This window comes from Mustela nivalis (genome assembly GCF_964662115.1).
Source record: "Mustela nivalis genome assembly, chromosome: 2".
NCBI classification, from domain to species: domain Eukaryota; kingdom Metazoa; phylum Chordata; class Mammalia; order Carnivora; family Mustelidae; genus Mustela; species Mustela nivalis.
This window is the reverse complement of record NC_139021.1, coordinates 33,257,754-33,282,040: the sequence shown is the minus strand read 5'-3', so window position 1 is coordinate 33,282,040 and position 24,287 is coordinate 33,257,754. Positions and strand designations below refer to the sequence as shown.

The window sequence follows — 24,287 nt, the reverse complement described above, 5'->3', positions numbered from 1 at the left end:
GCTCACCCCTCAGCATAGGTTCACCTGCTGGGGGCAGCTAACAGTGAGGACACTAGCTGTTTAGCTTGCTTGCTGCAAATCCCATACCTCTCTTTTCTGGCTTGACTGCCTTTCTGGGTCAAAACTGCATTGTCTCAGTGTAGTGAGATCCTTTCCCAGAGGACCAGCCTACTCTACTACCCATAGAGTTATGCAAGTCTTTAGTTCTAGTGGAAGAAGCATCCAGTCTCATTTAACAAGCAGATCAGAGCACACCTAGCTAAAACTTGCCACACTCTGGCCACAGTCCAAATACTACCTATACAAGCGTGGAGAAACTCTGCAGATGACTGGCCTGAGGTCTAGAGCAGCTCAAACACAGCAACAGATGCTCACAGCACACACCAGAGACACTTCCTGAAGCACTAGGCCCTGGACATTATATGATCTCTTCTTCATAAAGCCATTACTCTCAGAGGCAGGAAGCATAACATGTAGAAGAAGACAGAGACCTAGACAAAATGCCAAGGCAGAGGATTCATCCCAAAGAAAGAACCAGAAAAGGCCATGGCCAGGGATCTAATCAAAACAGATATGTCACATGTGCCTGATCCATAATTTAAAGCAACAATCATAAGGGTACTACTAGCTAGGCTTGAGACAAAAATGGTAGACAAAGAGAGACTCTTACTGCAGAGATAAAAGAGCTAAAAAACAATCAGGTCAAAATGAAAAATGCACCAACAGAGATTCAAAACCAACTGGATGTAATGACCACAAGGACGGAAGAAGCAGAGGAATGAATAAGTGATATAGACAATAGACTCATGGAAAAATAATGAAGCTGACAAAAGAGAAAAAGAACATTTTTAGATAATGAAAGTAGTGTTGGGAAACTCAGTGCCTCTATCAAATGTAATAACATTTGTATCATAGGAGTCCCAGAAGAAGAAGAAGAGAGAAAAGGGGGCAGAAGTTTTATTGGAAGAAATAGTAGCTGAAAACTTTCCTGATCTGGGAAAGGAAACAGACTTCCAAATTCGGGAGGCATAGAGAACTCCAAAAACAAAACAGGTCAACATCAAGACATATTGTAGTTAAATTTGTAAAAAAAAAAAAAAAAAAAAATCCTAAAAGCAACAAGACAAGAAGCACCCAAGTTACAAGGGAAGACCTATAAGACTAGTTGCATATCTCTCCACAGAAAGTTGGCAGGCCAGAAGAGAGTGGCATGATGTATTCAATTTCCTGAGTGGTAAAAGTACCCTGTTTAGCAAGACTGTCATTCAGAATGGAAGGAAAGATAAGGAGTTTCCCAGACAAACAAAAACTAAAGGGTTCCTGACCACTAAACTAGCCTGCAAGAAATATTAGAGGGGACTCTTTGAAAGGGAAAGAAAGACCCAAAGGAGTAAAGACTAGACAGGAACAGAGAAAATCTCCAGTAATGACAAAACAAGTAACAAAATGTCACTAAATACATAATCTGTCAATAATAACTGAATGTAAATGGACTAAATGTTATAATCAAAAGATAAGGATGTCAGAATGGATTAAAAAAAACCGTCTATATACTGCCTACAAGATACTAATTTTATTATTTTACTTTATTTTTTAAAGACTTTATTTATTTTAGAGAGAGAGAGAGAGAGCACGCAAGCATAGATGGGGGTGGGGGCAGAGGGAGAAGCAGACTCCCCACTGAGCAGGGAGTCTTGAATCAAAGGCAGACGCTTAACCGATTGAGCCACCCAGGTGCCCCAAGTGACTCATTTTAGACCTAAAGACACCTGTAGATAGAAAGGGAGGGGATGGAGAACCATTTATCATGCTAATGGACATCAAAAGAAAGCCCAAGTAGCAATACTCCTATCAGACAAACTGGATTTTAAACCAGAGACTCTAACAAGAAATGAAGAAAGGCACAGTATCATATTGAAGGGATCTCTCCATCAAGGAGATCAAACAACTGTAAATATTTATGCCCCCAACTTGGGAGCACCCAAATATATAAAACAATTAATAACAAACATAAGTGAATTCATTGATAATAATACAATAATAGTAGGGGACTATAACACTCCATTTATATTAGTGGACAGATTATCTAAGCAGAAAACCAACAAGGAAACAATAACTTTGAATGACACACTGGATCACATGGACTTAACATATATTCAGAACACTTCATCCTAAAGCAGTGGAATACACATTCTTCTCAAGTGCACATGGGGCATTTTTCAGAATAGGTCACATATTAGGTCACAGACCAGGTCTTAACAAGTACAAAAAGACTAAGATCATACCAATACATCTTCTTTGACTATAGTGCTATGAAACTTGAAGTCAACCACAAGAAAAAGTTTGGAAAGACCACAAATTCATGGAGATTAAAGAACATTCTACTGAAGAATGAATGAGTCAATGAATGAATATTTCATTTTATTAAAGAAGAAATTAAAAAAATACATGGAAACAAATGAAAATGAAAACTTAATGCTCCCGAAAGTTTGGGATACAGCAAAAACAGCCATAAGAGGTGAATATATAGCAATACAGGCCTACTCAGGAAGCAAGAAAAGTCTCAAATAACCAACCTAATGTTAAATTTAAAGGAGCTAGAAAGAGAACAACAAACAAAGCCTAAAACCAGCAAAAGGGAGATAAAGATTAGAGCAGAAATAAATGATATGGAGGGGTGCCTATGTGGCTCAGTGGGTTAAAGCCTCTGCCTTTGGCTCAGGTCATGATTCTGGGGTCCAGGGTCCCGCATCAGGCTCTCTGCTCAGCGGGGAGCCTACTTCCTCCTCTCTTTCTGCCTACTTGTGATCTCTATCTGTCAAATAAATAAATAAAATCTTTAAAAAAAAAGAAATAAATGATATAGAAACTAAAAAAAAAAAAATTAGAGCAGATCAGTGAAATCAGGAGCTGATTCTTTGAAAAAAGTCAATAAAATTGATAATCCCCCTAGACAGATTTATCAAAAAGAAGAGACAAAGGACCCAAGTAAATAAAATCACAAAGGGGAAAAGATAAGTAACAACCAACACCACACATATACAAATAATCATAAGAGAATATAATGAAAAATTATATACCACCAAATTGGACAATCTGGAAGAAATGGATAAAATCCTAGAAACATATAAACTACCAAAACTGAAATAGGAGGAAATAGAAAACTTGAACAGACCAAAAACCAGAAAAGAGATTGTTCTCCCAACACACAGAAGTCCAGAGCCAGATGGCTTCGTGGGTGAATTCTACTAAGCATTTAAAGAAGGGTTAATACCTATTCTTCTCAAATTATTCCAAGAAATAGAAATGGAAGGAAAACTTCCAAACTCATTCTATGAGGCTAGCATTACCCTGATTCTAAAATGAAAGACTCCACTAAAAAAGTGAACTATAAGCCAGTATCCCTGATGAACATGCATGCAAAAATTCTCAACAAAATACTAGCAAATAGAATCGAGCATACATTAAATGAACCATTCACCATGATCAGGTGGGATTTATTCCTGGACTGCAAGGGTGGTTCAGTATTTGCAAATCAATCAACTTGATATACCACATTAATAAAAGAAAAGATAGGAACTATATGATCCTCTGAATAAATGCAGAAAAAGCATCTGACAAAATATAGCGTCCATGCTTTTTTTTTAAAGTTTTTTTTTTTTTCTTAATTTGACACAGAGAAAGATCACAAGTAAGCAGAGCAGCAGGCAGAGAGAGGGAGAGGCAGGCTTGCCGCTGAGCAGAGAGCCCAATGAGGGGGCTCGATGCCAGGACCCTGAGATCATGACCTGAGCCAAAGGCAGAGGCTTAACCCACTGAGCCACCCAGGCGCCCCAGCATCCATTCTTGACAAAAAACTTTCAACAAAGTAGGGATAGAGAGAGCATATCTCAACATCATAAAGCTGATATACAAAAGACCCACAGCTAATATAATCCTGAATGGGGAAAAACTGAGAGATTTTCCTCTGTGGTCAGAAATAAGGCAGGGCACTGTTATTTAACATAGTACCGAACGTTCTAGCCTCAGCAATCAGACAGCAAAAAGAAAAGGCATCCAGATCTATAAGAAAGAAGTCAAACTTTCACTATTTGCAGATGACATGATAGTCTTTGTACAAAACCCAAAGGGCTCCACCAAAAAATTTCTAGAAGTGATAGCAATTCAGTAAAGTCTCAGGAAACAAAATCCATGTACAGAAATCTTGCATTTCTATACACCAGTAATGAAGCTGCAGGAAGAGAAATCAAGGAGTTAATCCCATTTATTGCACCCCAAACTATAAGATACCTAGGAATAAACCTAACCAAAGGAGTAAAAGATCTGTACTCTTTAAAACTATAGAACACTGGTGAGAGAAACTGAAGGGGACACAAAGAAATGGAAAGACATTCCACGCTCATGGATCGGGAGCACAAATATTGTTAAAATGTCTATATTACCCAAAGCAATCTACACACTTAATGCAACCCTATCAAAATACCACCAGCATTTTTCACAGAGGTAGAACAATCCGAAAGTTTGTTTGGAAACACAAAAGATCCTGAATAGTCCAAGCAACCTTGAAAAAGAAAAATGAAACTAGAGGCATTAGAATTCCAGACTTCAAGTTATATTCTAAAGCTGTAGTGATCAAGACAGTGTGGTACTGGCAAAAAAATAGATGCCTAGGTCAATGGAACAGAATAAAAAAACCCAGAAATGAACCCAGAACTGTATGGTCAACTGATCTTTGACAGAATATGGAAGAATATCCAATGGAAAAAAGACAGTCTCTTCAACAAATGGTGTTGGGAAAACTGGACAGCAACATGCAAAAGAATGAAACTGGACCACTTTTTTAGCCATACACAAAACTAAATTCAAAATGGATGAAAGATCAAAATGTGAGACAGGAAGCCATTAAAATCCTAGAGGAGAACATAGGTAGCAACCTCTTTGATATCAGCTGTAGCAACTTCTTACTTGATATGTCTCCTGAGAGAAGGGAAACAAAAGCAAGAATAAACTATTGGGACTTCATCAAGACAAAAATCTTCTGCACAGCGAAGGAAATAATCAAGGAAACCAAAAGGCAGTCTTTGGAATGGGAGAAGATATTTGCAAATGACATATCTAGTGAAGGGTTAGTATCCAAGATCTATAAAGAACTTAGCAAACTCAACACCCCAAAACCAAATAATCTAGTTAAGAAAAGGGCAGAAGACATGAATAGACATTTTTCCAAAGAAGACAAACAGATGGCCAATAGACATATAAAAAGATGTTCAATAGCATATAACATGAGGGAAATACAAGTAAAAACTACAATGAGATATACGTTACACCAGTCAGAATGGTTAAAATTAATGATGGAGGAAACAAGCACAGTGGAAGAAACAAACCAACTGTTGTTGAGGATGTGGTGGAAAGGGGAACCCTCTTCCACTGGTGATGGGAATGCAAACTGGTACAGCCACTGTGAAAAACAGTATGGAGATTCCTCAGAAAGTTAAAAATAGAACTACCCCATGATCTGGCAATTGTACTACTATGTATTTACTCAGAGGATACAAAAATACTTATTGGAAGGGACACATGTACCCTGATGTTTATAGCAGCATTATCAACAATAGCCAAATTATGGAAAGAGTCCAAATGTCCATCAAGTGAGGAATGGATAAAGAAGTGGTATGTATGTATATATGTATGGACTATTACTCAGGTATAAAAAATGAAATCTTCCCATTTACTATGATGTGGATGGAGCTAGAGAGAGTGAAATAAGTAAGTTAGAGAAAGATAAATATCTTACAATTTCACTCATATGTGGAATTTAAGAAACAAAACTGGTGAACATAGGAGGAAAAAAAAGACAGACAAATCAGAAAACAGACTCAACTACAGAGAGCAAACTAAGGGTTGCTGGATGGGAGGGGGAAGGAGGGAGGGGTGAAGTAGGTGAAGGGGATTAAAGAGAGCACTTGTGATGAGCACTGGGTATTGTACGTAAGTGATGAGTCACTAAATTCTACACCTAAAACTAATATTATACTGTATGGTAACTAAGTGGAATTTAAAGAAAAACTTGGAAAAAAATAGACAAAACTTTAGCTAGACACCCTAAAAAATGTAAAAAGGACTCATAGTAAAATCGAAAATGAAAAGAAGGTATTTCAAGTGGTACCATGTAGAGGATCATTAGAGACTACTATGAACAAGCATAAGCTAAGAAGTCGATAACCTAGAAGTAATGGATAAATTCCTAGAAATATGCAAACTACCAAGATTGAATCATCAAGAAATAAAAATCTGAATAGAAAGGAGATTGAATCAATAATAAACCCCCAACAAACAAAAGTTCAAAACTGATGAATTCTACTGAAGTTTTAAAGAAATAATACCAATCCTTTAAAAAAAAAACCACAATCCTTAAATTCTTCCAAAAATTGAAGAGGAGGGAGTACTTCCAACTTTCTGTGAGGCCACCCTTATCCAGATATCAAAACCAGAAGGACATACTACGAGGAAAAAAAATTATTGGCTGATACTCCTGATGAACACAGATGCAAAAATTCTCAACAAAATATCACTACACTGAATTCAACGGTGCATTAAAAGGATCATACAGCATGAGAAAGTGGGATGTCTTCAAGGCATGCAAGGATGATTCTGTATCTTCAACAAATGTAATTCACCCCATTGACAAAAGAATGGATAAAAATCATGATCTTATCAGTAGATACAGGAAAGACATTTGATGAAATTTAATATCCATTCATGATTCAAACTCAACAAACTGGGTATACAGGAAACATGCTTCCCCAGAATAAAAATCATATATGACAAGCCCACAGCTAATGTTATATCCTCAGTGGTGGCTTTCAGCTTTTCACCTAAGATCAGGAAGAAGACAAGGATGCCAACTCTGTATGTTTATTTAACAAAGTACTGGAAATCCTAGCCGGGGTAGTTAGGCTAAGGAAAAGAATTAAAAGTCATCCAAATCAGAAGGGAAGGAGTACAACTGTCTTTCCTTAAAGATGACATCACATTATAAATAGAAAAGATCCATGAAAAAAACTGTTAGAACTGATTAATTCAGTAAAGTTGTGGATACAAAATCAATGTATAAAAAACTCTTGTATTTCTATATACTAATAAACTATCAGAAAGAGGAATTAAGAAAATAATTCTATTTACAACTGCATCAAAAAGAATAAAATACCTAGGCATGAATTTGACCAAGGAGGTGAGAGATCTGTACACTGTAAACTAGCACATTAATTAAAACATTGAAGGAGACACAAATAAATGGAAAGCTATTTTGTGCTCATGGATTAGAAGAGTTAATTTTGTTAAAATGTCTATACTATCCAGGTAGTGGCCTTGTACTCCGCTCTTCTCCCCATGTCCCGGAGGCCGCTGTGTTTTTGTCAGCCTCCGACCCGCAGTTGGCCTGAGACCGAGCCTTTAATTAAGTTGCCTTTAATTTAAAGTTGCAGAGTTCCGATGGAGAGGTATTTGAAGTTGATGTTGAAATCGCCCAACAGTCTGTGACTATCAAGACCATGTTGGAAGATTTGGGAATGGATGATGAAGGAGATGATGATCTAGTTCCTCTACCAAATATTAATGCAGCAATATTAAAAAAGGTCATTCAGTGGTGTACCCACCACAAGGATGACCCCCCTCCTCCTGAGGATGATGAGAACAAAGAAAAGTGGACAGATGATATCCCTGTTTGGGACCAAGAATTCCTGAAAGTTGACCAAGGAACACTGTTTGAACTTATTCTGGCTGCGAACTACTTAGACATCAAAGGTTTGCTTGATGTTACACGCAAGACTGTTGCCAATATGATCAAGGGGAAAACTCCTGAGGAGATCTGCAAGACCTTCAGTATCAAAAATGATTTTACTGAAGAAGAGGAAGCCCAGATACGCAAAGAGAACCAGTGGTGTGAAGAGAAGTGAAATGTTATGCCTGACATTGTAACACTGTAAGGATTGTTCCAAATACTAGTTGCACTGCTCTGTTTATAATTGTTAATATTAGACAAACAGTAGACAAATGGCAGCAGCGAATCAGTTGTTTAAGCAGAATATTGTCCTCCTTGCATGTGTAGTTTGAGTACAGATTCCAAACTTATGGCTGAGTTTCTTCTAGTACAATCAAAAGTTTTTTTTCTTTGCACTAAATAAGCCTGAACTGTGAGTTCTCTGTAGAAGGTGGCATTTGGGCTTTCCCTCTCTTTGTAAAGCGATTTCTGCCTAGTTTATTGTCTAGTTAACTTTAGTTTAATGACCTTTTAAAAGTTGGCATTGTAAATAAAACAAGTTGAAAAAAGTTTTCTGAAATAGAATTAACAATGTATTATCTTTATTCATGAGTTGGAAACTGGAAAAGGCTACTTGAGGTAAATTTTTTTTTTTTTTTAAAGATTTTATTTATTTATTTGACAGAGATCACAAGTACGCAGAGAGGCAGGTAGAGAGAGAGGAGGAAGCAGGCTCTCCGCTGAGCAGAGAGCCTGATGCGGGGCTCGATCCCAGGACCCTGGGATCATGACCTGAGCCGAAGGCAGAGGCCTTAACCCATTGAGCCACCCAGGCGCCCCGAGGTAAATGTTTTGAGTGGGATTATTAGGGTGTCTTCCAGCTTCCTGGAGTCAAGGAGTACCACTGGTATTGATTAGCCTGTATGTAGCAGGGCTCCCTTAATTGGATCTAAGGACTTGTTTTTGCATTTTTAATTCTCAGCTTTGAATATGTTGGCTAGAGACTCAGTTACTACTAAATTTGTGGTTTGGGGGGAAATGTAACTAGCCAGTCTGTTAGCTTTTCGATTAAAAAAAGACCAAAAAAAAAATGTCTATACTATCCAAATGCACTTATAGATTCAGTGTAATCTCTATCAAAATTCCAATGGCGTTTTTCACAGAAATAGAACATAGTCCTAAAATATGTATGGAACCATAAAAATAGCCTAAACAATCTTGAGAAAGAACAGCGCTCCAAATGATCATACTTTCTGATTTCAAATTATGTTACAAAAGGAGTAATCAAAACAGTATGGTATTGGCATAAAAACAAACATACAGATCAATTAAACAGAATAGAGAGCCTCAAAATAAGCCCATGTGTATATGGTCAATTAATTTACAACAGAGGAGCCAAGAGTCTGTTGGGAAGGGAAGCATAGTCCGTTCAATAAATAGTGTTGGGAAAACTACATTTATTATGTAAAATAATGAATCTGGTCTCCTGTCTTATACTATGCACAAAAGCAACTCAAAATGTATTGAAGTTTTGAACATAAGACCTGAAACCATAAAAGGTGAAGAAAACATAGATGGTAATCACCTTGACATTTATCTTTGTGATGATGTTTTGGATATGATACCAAACCACAAGCAATAAAATTAAAAATAAACAAGTTGAGACTACATCAAAGTAAGAAGATTCTGCACAGCAAAAGAAACAATGAAAATGAAAAAGCAACCTTCAGAATGGGAGAAAATGCTTGCAGATATATTAGATAAGGTGTAAGTGTTCAAAGTGTATAAGGAACTCATATAACTCAATAACAAGAGTGCAAACAGTCTGATTAAAAAATGGAGAGAGGAATTGAAAATTTTTTTCCAAAGAAGACCTACAAATGACCAACATGTCTATGAAAAGGTGCCCAATATCGCTAATCACCAGAGAGATGCAAATCAAAACCCTAGCGGATATTACCTCCTACCTGTTAGAGTGGCTGTCTTCGAAAAGAAGAGAGCTCTCTCTTGCCCTATGTAGTAGGCTGGATAATAACCCTCTAATATGTCCATGTTTCCATCTCTGGACTCTGAGTATGTGAATGCATTACCTTCTATGGCAAAAAGGACTTTGCAGATGAGATTAAGTTAAGAATCTTGAGATGGAAAAAGTATCCTGGATTGATCAGATGGACCCAGTGATACAAATATTCTTAGCAGCGGAAGACAGAGGGAGACTGTACTGTTGAAGAAAATGTGATGGGTGAAGCCAAGTGCTGTGCTGCTTGCTTTGAAGATGGAGTTAGGGACCATGAACCAAGGAATGGAAGGACTACAGCTCTAGGAGCTAGAAAAGGAAAGGGAATGGATTTTCCCTTAGAAACTGCAGAGAGGGCGCCTGGGTGGCTCAGTGGGTTAAGCCGCTGCCTTCGGCTCAGGTCATGATCTCAGGGTCCTGGGATCGAGTCCCGCATCGGGCTCTCTGCTCGGCAGGGAGCCTGCTTCCCTCTCTCTCTCTCTCTCTCTGCCTGCCTCTCCATCTACTTGTGATTTCTCTCTGTCAAATAAATAAATAAAATCTTAAAAAAAAAAAAAAGAATCTGCAGAGAGAGGACACCCCTGATGACACCTTGATTTCAGCCCAGTGCAATTTATTTAGAGCTTTTGACATCCAGCACTGTAAGAGAATAAAAGTGTGTTGTTTTAAGCCCCCCATCTGCCTAAGAAGATGAGAGATAACACGTGGTGATGGTTGTGGATATGCAGAAAAGGGAACTCTTGTGTACTGTTGGTTGGAATGGAGCTTAGTTCAGCTATTATTGAAACAGTATGGAGGTTTCCCAATAGACCAAAAGAAGAATTATCATGATTCAGCGTATGGATATATACATCCGAAGGATAAGAAAACAGGATAGTGAAGAGATAACCTGCACTGCTCCCAATTTTATTGCAGCATTATTTACAATAGCCAGGATGTGGAAATAATCTAAGTGCCCATTTATGGATGAGCGAATAAAGAAGTTGTAGTGTGTGTGTGTCTGTGTGTGTGTGTATACACACAATAGAGTATTATTCAGTCATGAGAAAGAAGGAAATCCTGCCTTCTGTGACTACATGATGAACCTTTAGGTCATAATGCTAAGTGAGATAAGTCAGACCTAGAAAGACAACTGCTGTATGATATCATTTATATGTGGAATCTAAAAAGGCTGAACTCTTAGAAACACAGAGTACCATGGTGGTTACTTGGGCCAGGGGGTGGTGAAATTGGGGAAATGGTAGAGTACAAACTTGCAAATAGAAGAGTAAGTTCTGGAGATCTAATGCACAGTGTAGTGATTATGGTCAGCAATATTTGTATTATATAGGCTTAAGTTACCGAGAGATTGGATGTTAAGTATTTTCAAAAAAGAACATATTTTTCAAAAAAGTATTTTCAAGGGCCCCTGGGTGGCACAGTGGGTTAAGCCTCTGTCTTTGGCTCAGGTCATGATCCCAGGGTCCTGGGATGGAGCCCCACATCACGTTTCTGCTCAGCAGGGAGCCCGTTTTTCTCTCGATCTCTGTCTGCCTCTCTGCCTACTTCTGCCTACTTGTGATCTCTCTCTCTGTGTCAAATAAATAAAAGAAAATAAAATATTTTCAAAAAATTACTACACTAAGGTAGTAATCATATGGCAATATGTAAATGTGTCAAATCAACATGTTGTACACCTTAAAAGTTTACAATGTTATATGTTAATTATATCTCAATAATAAAGCCTGACCAAAGATAATGAGAGGTTGTTGTTTTGGTCACCTATCTGCTACTACAGGTTACTTTCAGCATTTCTCTGTTACAATACCATGTTGCAGTAAACATGCTTGTATATTTTGGATTGTAGGGCATTTGCATCTCTTCTAGGTTTTTCTAAATTGATATTTCTGCAATTTATCTTTGAACTAATTTTTTTCTTTTACAAAAATTTTTTGGGAAAAAAACCCTTTTTTGGTAAAAGTTATTGTAATGTCCTACTAAAATAACAAGTCAGTTGACTAGGGACAGTTTCTAAATATCAAAATTGTTGAAGATATTAGTACCATATAAATTTTATTTTATAAAATACTTATCTAAATTTATATTTTTAGTTTTGTTAACTTGTTTATTACTGAAATTTGACTGTGAGTAAATTTGCTATTTCATTTAGATATTCACCAGTTTATGTGACAGCTAATAATACCATGTAGGCCTTTAAAAATTTTTGTATTGTGTATTTGCCTAATCATGAACTGGATTGAGTAGGTTTTGGTAAGTTACTAGGTAGTGAATTAGTTCTGCTTATAAATGTAAATGTCTGACTTATTTTGATAAATTTAAATATGACCTCAATTTGAATTTTATTTAATTTGTTATATAGTTACTGATTCTTATTATTTTCTAATAAATCAAAAAAACCCTATGCAATCATTTTTTTTTCATTTTGCTACTGTCTTTATTGTATCCATTTTTCAAAGATACAGCTTACACATTGCCAAATATTAATAAATTTATAGTAATTATATCACTAATTTATTGAAATCTCTTGGAAATAATTTTTTATTAATGCAGAATATGAAAACGATAAATAAAAGTTAGCTCCTTGTAGTATTAATCTTAATGTATTTCTGTAGCAGGGTTGTGTACAGGAAATATTAAAGAAATTAAGAACCATTTGGATCTGCAAAGAATTATAAAACAATGTAGCAGAAATTAAAATTGATTCTAAATTTTGGCAGTGGAGAATGATCAAATAGATAAGGAACATATGTTTATTTACTCAGTCAAGCATTTTAAATAAAATCAGGTCAACAGTATTGGTAGGAAAGAAGTGCTAATTAATAGAGCATAAGAAACAAAGACCACATTTTTTTAACGACAGAGTTTTAGCTGCATATAAAATTCTAGTTCTCTGATAGCCTGAGAGAACACACGTAAGAGCACATGCCTTTCTGCTCTCATGCATGATGTAGCCAACTGCCATCAGCCTTTTTTCCTTTCTGGCATAGCACATTATTTTGTGTTGGCCTTATTTCCTCTTATATGCCTGTTTCTGCTTTCCCTTCTGGCTCTGGCTTCATTTAGCCTCCTGCTTCAGGTTCTACTTGTTTTCCTGGCTCTGGCTGTGTTTATCTTCCATTCTCTGCTTCCTGTGTCCGCCCAGAAGGTCCCGCACCTCCTGCCTCTCTCAAGTTCATTTCCTTTCCTCTGCTCAATGGTTGTAGTTACCTTCTGGCCCTAATAAACCTCCCTCTTCTGACTTATGCACCCAGAATTACAATGATTTGAAACCTCTAGGGTGACCCAGCAACCTGTCACATCTGCATGCATTGTGGGTGATTATAAAGGCACGTCATGTAACTTGGCTATTTTTAAGTCTTAACCTGCTCTCTGAAACTTGAGGAATATTCTTAACGTCATGGGGAACTCAGAAGATAGAGATTTGTCCTGAGGTTATAAGGTTTAATCTATCTGTAGTTACTGTTAGAAGAGTGTTTCAAACTGGGTTTTGAAATCAATTAAGTGGAAGTATAACGAGCAATTAAGAGTAAAGATGTAAATGGGGAAGAGGATATTATTGTGCATTGTCCTTTGTAAGTATTGTTTGATGAAATTTTATTGTGTGCATTTATATAAATATATGTAAATATATACTCTATGTAAAATGTATTATTGTGGATCAAGTCAAAAAACATTTGAATGTCATTGCATAGAAATTTACTTTCAGATGATACTAATTCAAAGAGATCATTCCAGGGGTGCCTGGGTGGCTCAGTTGGTTAGGTAACCAACACTCATCTCAGGGTGTCCAGGTCTTGATCTCAGGGTGGTGAGTTTGAGCCCTGTAAAGACCTCCATGGCTGGACCCTACCAAAAAAAAAAAAAAAAAAAAAAAGGTCAAAAGAGATTATGCCACATGGTTGTGATCAACTTTAGAAGCATATTTAAAAAACCTTGAAAGACTTGGTGTGAGCTACATCAAATTTAGTAGAATACCTTGAATTCTTTTTTTAAAATTTATTTTAAAATTTATTTTTTATTAATTATTTTTATTAATGTATAGTGTATTATTTGCCCCAGGGGTACAGGTCTGTGTATCGTCAGGCTTACACATTTCCCAGCACTGACCATATCACATAACCTCCCAGTGTCTGTAACCCTATCACCCTCTCCCTACCCCCTTCCCCCCCAGCAACCCTGTTTGTTTTGTGAGATTGAGTCTCTTATGAATACTTTGAATTCTATCACAACCTTTGCACGAGTCCCAGAACATTACCCAGAGGTGCCCGACTTAACACTTCATCTGGTGAAGCCACTGTGAAAACTGGGATTCTAAAGTGTAATTCAGCAGCATCTGGGCATTTGAAGCTCTGTTGCAGCTCTTCTGGTCTTAATGCTATGTTGGAAGTGATTAGGCTAAGAGGATTGCCCTGAAAGATATGTAGATATTGAAGTCCTTACTCATCTTCCTATTGAAATCCTTTTTTTTTTTTTTTAAGATTTATTTATTTATCTTAGAGTGAGAAAGAGTGAGAGTGAGCACAGGGAGGAGTAGAGGGAGAGGGAGAGAGAAACTTCAGCAGACTCTGCACTGAGCATGGAGCCCAACATGGGGCTCGATCTTGACCCTGAGATCCTGACCTGAGCCAAACTGAGGAGTCGGTTGCTTGACCTACTGCACCACTGAGGGGCTCCCTTATTGAAATCTTAGAGAAATTGAATTCATTGAGATAATAATTTTTTGTTTGTTTTTGTTTTTTTGCTTTTTGTGTTTTGTTCAGACTTAGGGAAGGACAGCTGAAACACAAGAATGTTCTCAAAGGCATATTAAAACTGTCCTTTTCCCTCCCTCTCTTCCTTTTTTTTTTTTTTCTTTAAAAACAAGTACCACTGCTACTACCGATTATTGAGCACTTAAGATGTGAACCAAGACTTTTCTGTCTGTATTTCATTAAAAGGTCAACTTTGGGAAGTAAATATTATTTTAATTCCCATTTTTATAAATGAGGACTCTGGTTCAAGAGAGAGGAGGGCGTTGTCCATGGTATCATCGGTAGTGTGAAATCAGGGTGTAAACCCAGTGTTTCTGACTTGATTTGCATTCTTAAATCATGGTGATTATGGTAACCCTTTTTTCCTCTCAAGTTTTATTTATTTATTTAGTAATAAAGATTTTATTTATTTGAGAGAGAGAGAGAGTGAGTGAACTAGAGAGAGCATGAAGGGAGGAGGGAAAGGAAGAAGTGGACTCACCTGCTGAGCAGGGAGCTCCACACGGTTCTCGATCTCAGGACCCTGGAATCATGACCTGAGCCGAAGGCAGACACTTAACTGACTGAGCCACCCAGGCTCCCCTCTCTCAAGTTCTAAAAATCTGATCTATAAAAAGACAGATCACCAGAATATACCTAAGTGCAGCTGATGTTTGAACAACACAGGTTTGAACTGTGGGGGTCCACTTATATGCAGATTTTTCCCCATAAATACGGGATAGTACTGTAAATGTATTTTCCAAATAATAATTTCATTTCTCTAGCTCGCTGTAAGAATATAGTATATAATAACATACAAAAGGTGTGTTAACTGACTGTATGTTATTGCTAAGGCTTCTAGTCAACAGTAGGCTATTGGTTAAGTTTCTGGGGAGTCACAAGTTGCACACTGATTTTTGACTGTTGTCGGGCTGACCACCCTTAAGCCCATGTTGTTTCAGGCTCAACTGTAATTTTATTTTTTCCCTTACAGTGAGTTAATTTTTGTGCTATCATCGACCAAAACACGCATTTTTTTTCACCGCTGTTGATTTGTGATACTATTCTGTATGTTTTGTTTGTTTGTTTTAATTACTGTGGCTAAAACTTCAGTGATCCTTAGAAGTGGGTTCCTTTTTACATTTAGTACCAACTTTGTCTATTTTGTATGTTATTGATCATTATTTTCTTCTTTATGATTCTTTTCTCTTAGGCATTGAGAAAAGTTCTTCTTACACCCTTGTGCGGAAAGTCATCTGATGATGTTTATTTAATGTGATAAGTCTGCCTAGAGGTAGAGTTCTGAACTTGGTAGCCTCTAGTCCCTTCCTTTTTTTTTTTTTTTTTTAACTTAAAATCTGGTTTAGTTTTCCTGCCTCGAACAAAGAAATGAGTCAACATTTATTGGGAGCCCATTGTGTGCCACTCATTGAATGATGTGTTGCATAATATTGCAAACATATAGAAAAGTGTAGATAGTAAACATGTGCCATGCATTTTCCCATTACCTTATGTAATCTGAACTGTCACTTTATGAGGTAGCTATTATAGTGTCCATTTTTACAAATGACTTATAAAATGGTTAAGTAACTTGCCAAGTAGTAAGTGAGCATTGGTTCCAGTGGACCCGTCTGCTTGACTCCAAAGCCCATACTCTTCCATATAAAATGTGACAAAATTAAATTGGGAGATCATGTTGTTTCTTTATTAACCTCCAATATGTCATATTAAATCCCCTTAAGATCTTCATTTTTTTTTTTTTAAGATCTTCATTTTCTGTCAGAGTGTCTTATGGACAGCATGAGAGATTTAGTGTTTTGATTCTTTCTCATTTTTTTTTTTCTGAAAAATCTCATTATTTTAAGTGCTCTCATATGTTGTGACAGCAGGTTCCTTTGTCAGCCATCCTGTTCAGAATAAATAACCTGGGCTGTGCCAGCATGATTTATTGCTGCTACTTCCTTTCTTTATGTTTGGAGTAATTTTATCATCAAAGGATATAAAGTATTTTAGACATGGGCAAATGCTTGAGCAACTAAAGCGGTTCACCTGGCTGTTTGGCTAACTGCCCCGTGGACAGTGCTCCAGTGGATGGCAGAGAAAAGAAAAAAGAATAAATACATCTCCTCACCCAAGATCTGTACAGAATCGCATCCCCATTTCTCTTCTAACGACCCCTACCGAGAACTGCCATAACATTTCAAATCATCAGCAAATTTATACATACGATTCCTTGAGCAACTCTGTCATTGTGATGAGGGCAGAAAAACTTGTTGAGCAAAAGTCCCCTTGCTGACCAGGTGGTGTTAACTGTAAATCTCCTCCTGGGGGACTTTCAAAATGTGTAAGATTGTTTAATTTTTAAACTCTTATAAGCATAGGGTACACCGGATGTTTCTTCTTTGTTAAACCAGATGATATCTTGAAAATATCATATACACTTAGTTATGAAAACGTATAATTACGTTAGGGAAAATTTGAAAAGACAGAGGCGGGAAGCATAAAATCACCCACAATCTTGCCACTCTTATAAAAATAGTATTGATATTTTGATGTATTTTGTGCATATCTTTAAAAAAATCTCTACATTTGAAATAAAAAACGTTAGAGCTAGTCTCCCAGATAATGTCTTAACACCTCTTCTGGACCCAACACTATGTGATTTACCGGTGTTGATGCTGAGAAATTTCAAAATGTGTCTATTTGTGTCATTGTGTGTATTCACTTAATCAGATACAGATACATTTCTAATGTGGACTGACTTGTTTTGTTTATGCTGAATTATTAATTCTTATGATCAACTATGGAAAAATAGTTTTTCATTTTTCACAATTTATTTGGTTTCTCAATTGTAAAAAGTAATGACCCTATTTTTTGTGAATACTTCTTAGATTTTTGAGGATGTGTTTTTCTCTATAAAGCTCTACAAATAAGTGATAGTTTTTTATTAATTAATTAATTAATTAATTATTTTTTTTGCTTGCTTTTAATGGTGAATTCCAGGTCACAACACATTAACTGTCAGTTCAACTACACCAAGGTTTGTGGAGACAATGGCTTCTGTGCCCAAGCAGGTTGCAAATAAATTTCTAATGGAACCTGGCATCACCCTGAAGGAATTCTAACTTTACACTGTTGGGGTAGTATACCAAGATGGCTTCAGAGTAGACTAACTTTACACAGCACAATGATAGTTTTTTTTTTTTAAGTGTTTGATGCTATGGCAAATCACCAGCATTTTTAGATTGCCCCCCTCTCTCTATATATAGATCAATTACTGTTGGCTTTTCTGATAGCACAGTTCCTTAAGTGGTTGTATTCTATCATATAGTTTAGGTAGTAGAGAGACATTTTTGGTCTTATTTTTGCAACTGCATAAATATAACCAAACTAGATAGAGGTCTCAACTACCCACCCATTCTTCCTGATGTTTTTGAATGTTTACTAGGTGCCCAGCATTGTTCAAAATTCTTGGGTCCCCTAGATGAATAAGATATAATCCCTGTTTCAGGGGACTCACTTACATGAAATTATCAGGACATTATGTATGGAATTTGGTTAATATTTTTGGTTATAGTAGTTTTACTATTTTTATTTAAATTTTATTCAATTATTTTCAAATATTATACAAAAGTTACAAAAAATTTGGCATGAAAATTTCTTTTCCAGACTTTTCCTATTCACATATTATTATCCCCTCCTTAGGAGAATATATTCACAGAAATGAAATATAAATATTTTAAAGTTGGATAATTAAATATTTTGAATTTAATTTTGAAAGGAAGTTCAGTTTTGAAAAGGGTACTTCCACTTACTGTGTATGTGCACTATTCAATCTTTTAAAATGTTTTTTATCCAGCATTAACACAATTTTGCTAATTACAAACGGAGGCTGAATTAAATAAGTTGCTCATGATTACAAAAATACTAGGTAACATAGATAAGAAATAGGATCTAGGTCTGTCTAAATTCTCCTGAGCCCATTTTCCTTTCACTAGCTATTTTATACAAAACTTAATGCTCTGGAATTTCAGTTGAGTTACTTTAAAAGTTTGTTAATTGGGGGCGCCTGGGTGGCTCAGTGGTTTAAAGCCTCTGCCTTCAGCTCAGGTCGTGATCCCAGGGTCCTGGATCAAGCCCCGCATTGGGCTCTCTGCTCAGCAGGGAGCCTGCTTCCTCCTCTCCCTCTGCCTACTTGTGATCTCTGTCAAATAAATAAATAAAATCTTAAAAAAAAAGTTTGTTAATTGATTTTCCCTCAGAAAATGGTTAGGAAAAATATCTTTACTCCAAACTGAGTAAGGTTGAGTAACTAGTGAAAGAAATTTGAGAAAAGATATATGAAGAAAAGATGACAGTTTTTAAATGATGCACTCAAGTATTTAGTTGCTCATGTTAATATAAAAGGAGATTTAAAAATTACTTGGTCTTGAATTTACTTTCCTTTTTGGATATCTATCTATCTATGTATAACTTAGAAAAAAATTAAGCTTGTATTCTCTTTGAGCAAATATCATCTGGTATTGAAGGGACATCTTTGGTGTTAGGGGGAAAATAATTTGACATTGAAAAGTTGCCACATATGTAATCCAGATGGATTATGTAACATTTGTGGACTAACTCTAATATAGAAAGGATTTCAGCATTCATTGATAACCACCTTATTGACTTAACAGTTTGATTAATGTTCTCTTCCATTATTCATAAGTATTCCAAATATTTGTGAGTGGCTCTTTCCCACAGGCAAAGGTAGTGACAGCTAGAATTTAAGAGCCGTGGGTTTCTAAAACACCGATCTATTTGCTGTGAGTAAAATGCCAAAAAAATTAGTCCATTATAGATGTATGCAAATGTTAAAATAAAGGGCTCTAAATAGGAAATTATCTGGTTGTTAATGAAAATGTTCATATTTCCCCCCAATATGTCCAGATATTTACATAGACCTTGTGGCAGAAAGGTGCATGGCCCTTTTGAGGAACTAAAAGAGAACCAGAGTGATTGAAGTCAGATTAAGAGGGGATCCTGAATAAATCGGGGCAGATGGTAGTAATAGCTTTAAGAACCAAAGGTGGAGGTAGATGCCCTGAGAAGGTGTTTGTCCTCTGGTCTGACTTACTATTTCATTTTACATTTACAATAAAGAGTAGAAATCTTTCACTATGTAATCTGTTTTCTTTGCCTTTTCTCCCCATTTTTGTAGTTCTGCTATTATAAATGTTTGGTGGCTTGGTTTAATTTTAATCTTTTCGCAATATCCTCAGCCTCCTCTTTCTTTAGATATTGGTTTCTATAAATGTTTGGTGGCTTGGTTTAATTTTAATCTTTTCATAATATCCTCAGCCTCCTCTTTCTTTAGAATTGGTTCCCTAACAGTAACATAGTCTGTGATATAGCTGGGCTAGATCGTTGGGGAGCACAGTTCTTTTCTCTTGAGTGAGTTAGATTACCCAGAGCAAAATCTTCCAGACTTTGAGCTAGAGGGCATATGTCTGGCAGCTAGTGAGCCAGGGACCATGTTGGGGAAAAAGCTAGAGTCTTAACATTCATTATGTAAGACTTCATTTAATTTCTGTGTTTAGTGTATTACCCATGTTGGGTATCTGCCTGGTCTCCCCTAGTTTAGTCATTCCGTGTTACCTTCTTCAGAGAAGATGCTTGTTAAGCTTCTGTGGAGGCTGGGGAGAGGCATGGAGTGAGTGAGCGAATCTGGGTCCTATTGTTTGTGAAGACCCTTTCAACTTGTTTTTAGTCTCACTTTAACACTCTATTTCTAGAGATACCTGGTTCTGCCAATTCTGGAGCCTTTGGGGATTCTATGATGTTAATTTGCCTCTTCTCTTCATTGCCTTAAGATTCAGCTTTTCAGGACTGTTGCCTGAAGATAATTACCACTTGTCTCTCTGCTTCCAATTCCATAAATTTTACTAGCCTTGAATCCTAACCCATTCTAACAAACAAATAAGGAAACCATGTCATTGGGGGAAGTTCTGGAAAGAGAATGAAACTAAATGCTTGTATTTATAGTTCCACTTTTGATTACTCTAGTTGAGCACAATAGCTCTAATTTATTAATTCTATTCTACAGGCTTTCTTTCTCTCTATCATTATCGATCTATCTATAATATGTAAATATGCATAACTTCACACTAATATCTATGACTATCTTTGACTCTAAATCCAGCACTGTAGTCAAGGTTCATTCATTTTAGCCTCTTCTCTGTTTATTTGTAATTTCTTTTTCTGACAGTGAGAATCCTGGTTCTCATTATTTCAGTTTATTTAGTTATTTTTCACTTCCCGTCAACATCCACAGTAGTTTCAGAATTGCTAACCTGTGCAGTGTGCAAACAGATTTACTAATTAGAGTACCTTGTATAGTTCTTTTTTGTCTTTAGCGTTGTAAGTATCCACTTAAGATATCCTTTCCCATTGTTACTTTGAGCAGCAAATTTTTCTGAGTCATTGAGATTTATTATCCATTTTCCAAACAGAGCTGAATTCATTTATCACATTCTGCATTTTATCCTAGGATTCCCTGCCCTTGTGGTTGATTATTTAAGAAATTGTATACATTAAGGTTTACCTTTTGTGACGTATAGTTCTGTGGGTTTTTATAAATACATATAGTCATGTATACAGCAACACCATATCATTTAGAACAGTTCCAACATTCCCAAAATTCCTTTGTTTGATCTCTCTGTAGCCGATTCCTCCTTCATCTTAAGGGGAAAACTTCTAGTTTTTCATCATTAAGTATGATGTTATCTGTAGCTTTTTATGTTTATCAAATTGAAGAAATATGCTCAATTCATAGTGTGTCAAGAGTTCTTATTATGAATGATTGTTGGATTTTGTCAAATATAATAGATAATTTTTCTTCTTTAACTTGTTGATGTGATGGACTCCACTAAATGATTTTTGAGTATTGAACCACTATATCTGAGATAAATCCAACCTGGTCATGGGGTACAATTGTTTTATACAATGTTGGATTCAATCTAACAATGCTAATACATTGTTGAATATATTTGCATTTGTGTTCATGAAAGATAACAGTCTGTAATTTTCATTTCTTTTAATGTCTTTGTTTTTTGAATTATGGTGATGCTGTTCTAAGAGACTGAGTTTGAAAGTGTTCTCTCTTGATCCATTCACCTGTTGATGGACATCTAGGTTCTTTCCATAGTTTGGCTATTGTGGACATTGCTGCTATAAACATTCGGGTGCATGTGCCCCTTTGGATCACTACGTTTGTATCTTTAGGGTAAATACCCAATAGTGCAATTGCTGGGTCATAGGGCAGTTCTATTTTCAACATTTTGAGGAACCTCCATGCTGTTTTCCAGAGTGGCTGCACCAGCTTGCATTCCCACCAACAGTCTAAGAGGGTTCCCCTTTCTCCGCATCCTCACCAGCATCTGTCATTTCCTGACTTGTTGATTTTAGCCATTCTGACTGGTGTGAGGTGATATCTCATTGTGGTTTTGATTTGTATTTCCCTGATGCCGAGTGATATGGAGCACTTTTTCATGTGTCTGTTGGCCATCTGGATGTCTTCTTTGCAGAAATGTCTGTTCATGTCCTCTGCCCATTTCTTGATTGGATTATTTGTTCTTTGGGTGTTGAGTTTGCTAAGTTCTTTATAGATTCTGGACACTAGTCCTTTATCTGATATGTCGTTTGCAAATATCTTCTCCCATTCTGTCAGTTGTCTTTTGATTTTGTTAACTGTTTCCTTTGCTGTGCAAAAGCTTTTGATCTTGATGAAATCCCAATAGTTCATTTTTGCCCTTGCTTCCCTTGCCTTTGGCGTTGTTCCTAGGAAGATGTTGCTGTGGCTGAGGTCGAAGAGGTTGCTGCCTGTGTTCTCCTCAAGGATTTTGATGGATTCCTTTCTCACATTGAGGTCCTTCATCCATTTTGAGTCTATTTTTGTATGTGGTGTAAGGAAATGGTCCAATTTCATTTTTCTGCATGTGGCTGTCCAATTTTCCCAGCACCATTTATTGAAGAGGCTGTCTTTTTTCCATTGGACATTCTTTCCTGCTTTGTCGAAGATTAGTTGACTGTAGAGTTGAGGGCCTATAGAAGATGTAGTATATATACACAATGGAATACTATGCAGCCATCAAAAGAAATGAAATCTTGCCATTTGCGACAACATGGATGGAACTAGAGCGTATCATGCTTAGTGAAATAAGTCAAGCAGAGAAAGACAACTCATATGATCTCCCTGATATGAGGAAGTGGTGATGCAACATGGGGGCTTAAGTGGGTAGGAGAAGAATCAATGAAACAAGATGGGATTGGGAGGGAGACAAACCATAAGTGACTCTTAATCTCACAAAACAAACTGAGGGTTGCTGGGGGGAGGGGGTTTGGGAGAAGGGGGTGGGATTATGGACATTGGGGAGGGTATGTGCTTTGGTGAGTGCTGTGAAGTGTGTAAACCTGGTGATTCACAGACCTATACCCCTGGGGATAAAAATATATGTTTATAAAAAATAAAAAATTAAAAAAAAAATAAAAATTAAAAAAAAAAAAGAAAGTGTTCTCTCAGCCTCCTTTTCTGGAAAGAGATTGTAGAGGATTGGTGTAATTTCCTATTTAAATGTTTGGTAAAGTTCACAAATGGAACATTTTGGACCTTGGTGATTTCTATTTTGCAAGGTTGTGAGTTGTCATAGAGAGTATCTTTCAAGCAAATGGTTCATTTCATCAAAGTTATTAAATTTCTGAGCATAGAGTTATTATTAATATTTATTATCTTTTTTAATGTCATGGCATCAGTAGTGATGGACCATCTTTTATTTCTGATATTAGTAATTTGTGACTTCTCTCTTTTTTCTTGACTAGCTTAGCTTTAGCTTGGTTTGTCATTTAATTAGTCTTTATAAAAGAACATTTTTTGGTTTTGTTGGTTTTGACTATTGATTTTCTATTTCAAATTTCATTGATTTATGCTCTTGTTTTTATTATTTCTTTTCTTTGTTTTACTTAAGATTTGATTCACTCTTCTTTTTCTAGTTTCCTAAGATGGAATCTTAGTTTATGGATTTTAGATCTTTTTTTGGCATCCAGTGTTGAAAGTTTCATCTAATTACTGATTTAGCAGCATCTTGGAACTTTTTTTTTTTTAAGGTTTTTTATGTATTTATTTGACAGACAGAGATCACAAGTAGGCAGAGAGGCAGCATCTTGCAACTTTTGATAGGTTGTTTTTCACTTTCATTTAGTTCAAACTACTTCAAAATTTTCTCGAGACTTCTTTTTTGATCCAGGTGTTACTTAGAAGTATATTATTTAATCTCCAGGTATTTTTGGGTTTTCCACGACAGTTTTGTTATTTGTTTCTAGTTTTAATTTCGTTGTGAACTCAGAGGAACTTTGTTTGATTTGTATTCTCTTAAATTTGTTAAAGAGCATGTTAGGGCCCAGAATGTGATCTTCTTGGTAAATGTTCCATTTGAACTTGAGAGTAATGTGTATTCTGGTATTATTGGATGATGTATTAGAGAATGCCAATTAGATATATTTTATTGATGATGCTGTTCACTCAGCTATGTCCTTACTGATTTTCTGCCTGCTGGATCTGTCAGTTACTAATCGAAGTGTGAAGTGTTTAACCCTAACAGTGGATTTGTCTGTTTCTTGTGGCAGGTCTGTCAATTTTTGTCTCTCATATTTTGACACTCTTTTGCTAGGCACAAACACAGTAAGGACTGTTATGTTTTCTTGGAGAATTCATCCCTTTGTCATTATGGAATGCCCCTCTTTATCC

General features: G+C 36.4%; 1 protein-coding gene and 1 pseudogene across 39 annotated transcripts in view; both read left to right on the top strand.

The window, feature by feature from the left end:
- RIMS2 (regulating synaptic membrane exocytosis 2) overlaps positions 1-24,287 on the top strand; it is a 596,172-nt gene that overhangs the window by 60,829 nt on the left and 511,056 nt on the right. The gene's annotated exons all lie outside the window — the stretch shown is intronic.
- LOC309858967 (S-phase kinase-associated protein 1 pseudogene) lies at positions 7,327-8,344 on the top strand (annotated as a pseudogene). Its single transcript has one exon. The product of its transcript is annotated as an S-phase kinase-associated protein 1 pseudogene (transcript).